We start from the raw sequence: 2,955 nt of genomic DNA, 5'->3' as shown, positions 1-2,955 counted from the left end.
CGATCGGAACTCAACGGCCTAGTGACGTGGCTGGCGCACCGGACACTGTCCGGTGCACCATGCGACAGACAGCCTCCACCAAACGACTAGTTTGGTGGTTGGGGTTATAAATACCCCCAACCACCCCACATTCAAGTTATCCAAGTTTTCCTACTTCAACCAATTACAAGAGCTCGAGCATTCAATTCTAGACATACCCAAGTGATCAAATCCTCTCCAAATTCCACACAACGCCTTAGTGATTAGTGAGAGAGATTTGCTTGTGTTCTTTCGAGCTCTTGCGCTTGGATTGCTTTCTTCTTTGATTCTTCCTTGCAATCAACTCAATTGTAATCAAGGCAAGAGGCACCAATTGTGTGGTGGCCCTTGCGGGGAAGTTTTGTTCCCGGTTGATTGAGAATAAGAAGCTCACTCGGTCCGAGGGACCGTTTGAGAGAGGGAAAGGGTTGAAAGAGACCCGGTCTTTGTGACCACCTCAACGGGGAGTAGGTTTGCGAGAACCGAACCTCGATAAAACAAATCCGCGTGCCACACTCCTTATTCGCTTGCGATTTGTTTTGCACCCTCTCTCGCGGACTCGATTATATTTCTAACGCTAACCCGGCTTGTAGTTGTGATTAACTTTGTAAATTTTAGTTTCGCCCTATTCACCCCCCTCTAGGCGACTTTCAATTAGTATCAGAGCCCGGTGCTTCATTAGAGCCTAATCGCTCGAAGTGATGTCGGGAGATCACGCCAAGAAGGAGATGGAGACCGGCGACAAGCCCGCTACAAGCCACGTGAAAGCTTCATCGGGAGAGTCCCGCAACAAAGGGAAGGGGAAGGAGAAGAAACCCTCTTCCCACAAGTCGCATCGGAGTGGGGACAAGAAAAAGAAGATGAGGAAGGTGGTCTACTACGAGACCGACACCTCATCGCCATCTACCTCCGGCTCTGACGCGCCCTCCGTAACTTCTAAGCGCCACGAGCGCAAGAAGTTTAGTAAGATCCCCTTACACTACCCTCGTACTTCTAGACATACTCCATTACTTTCCATTCCATTAGGCAAACCGCCAACCTTTGACGGTGAAGATTATGCTAGGTGGAGTGATTTAATGAAATATCACCTAACCTCACTCCACAAAAGTATATGGAATGTTGTTGAGTTTGGAGCACAGGTACCATCCGTAGGGGATGAGGATTATGACGAGGACAAAGTGGCCCAAATCGAGCACTTCAACTCCCAAGCCACAACCATACTCATCGCCTCTCTAAGTAGGGAGGAGTACAAAAAGGTGCAAGGATTAAAGAGCGCCAAGGAAGTTTGGGACGTGCTCAAGACCGCGCACGAGGGTGATGAACTAACCAAGATCACCAAGCGGGAAATGATCGAGGGTGAGCTCGGTCGCTTCCGTCTTCGCCAAGGGGAGGAGCCACAAGACATGTACAACCGGCTCAAAACCTTGGTGAATCAAGTGCGCAACCTCGGGAGCAAGAAATGGGATGACCACGAGGTGGTTAAGGTTATTCTAAGATCTCTTATTTTCCTTAACCCTACTCAAGTACAAGTAATTCGTGGCAATCCAAGATATACACTAATGACTCCCGAGGAAGTAATTGGGAATTTTGTGAGCTTTGAGTTTATGATCAAGGGCTCACGGAAGATCAACGAGCTTGACGGTCCCTCCACGTCCGAAGCTCAACCGGTCGCATTCAAAGCGATGGAGGAGAAGAAGGAGGAGTCTACACCGAGTAGAACACCCATCAACGCCTCCAAGCTCGACAACGAGGAAATGGCGCTTGTCATCAAAAGCTTCCGCCAAATCCTCAAGCAAAGGAGGGGAAAAGATTACAAGCCCCGCTCCAAGAAGGTTTGCTACAAGTGTGGTAAGCCCGGTCACTTTATAGCAAAATGTCCTATTTCTAGTGACAGTGACAGGGGCGACGACAAGAAGGGGAGAAGAAAGGAGAAGAAGAGGTACTACAAGAAGAAGGGCGGCGATGCCCATGTTTGTCGCGAGTGGTACTCCGACAAAAGCTCTAGCGACTCCTCCGACGACGAGGACGCCGCCAACATCGCCGTCACCAAGGGACTTCTCTTCCCCAACATCGGCCACAAGTGCCTCATGGCAAAGGACGACAAAAAGAAGAAGGTTAAATCCAAATCCTCCACTAGATATGAGTCCTCTAGTGACGATAATGCTAGTGATGAGGAAGATAATTTGCGTACCCTTTTTGCCAACCTAAACATGCAACAAAAAGAAAAGTTAAATGAATTAATTGGTGCCATCCATGAGAAGGATGACCTCTTGGACACCCAAGAGGACTTCCTAATCAAGGAAAATAAAAAGCATGTTAAGGTTAAAAATGCTCATGCTCTAGAAGTTGAAAAATGTGAAAAATTATCTAGTGAGCTAAGCACTTGCCATGAGACTATAGACAACCTTAGAAATGAAAATGATAATTTGTTAGCTAAGGTTGATTTAAATGTTTGTGATGCTTCAATTCCCAATCTTAGAAATGATAATGATAATTTGCTTGCTAAGATTGAAGAATTAAACATACTCTTGCTAGCCTTAGGAATGAAAATGAAAAATTGCTTGCTAAGGCTAAAGAACTTGATGTTTGCAATGCTTCCATTTCCGACCTTAGAAGTAAAAATGATATATTACATGCTAAGGTTGTAGAATTAAAATCTTACAAACCCTCTACATCTACCATTGAACATACTTCTATTTGCACTAGATGTAGAGATGTTGATATTAATGCTATTCATGATCATATGGTATTAATTAAGCAACAAAATGATCATATAGCAAAATTAGATGCTAAAATTGCCGAGCATGAACTTGAAAATGAAAAATTTAAATTTGCTTGTAGTATGTTCTATAGAGGGAGATGCCCTGGCATTAAGGATGGCATTGGCTTCCAACAGGGAGGCAATGTCAAACTTAATGCCCCTCCTAAGAAATTGTC

The sequence above is a fragment of the Zea mays genome, chromosome 5, assembly GCF_902167145.1.
Source record: "Zea mays cultivar B73 chromosome 5, Zm-B73-REFERENCE-NAM-5.0, whole genome shotgun sequence".
NCBI lineage: Eukaryota > Viridiplantae > Streptophyta > Magnoliopsida > Poales > Poaceae > Zea > Zea mays.
The sequence above is the reverse complement of the archived record's forward strand: the minus strand, read 5'-3'. Positions refer to the sequence as shown.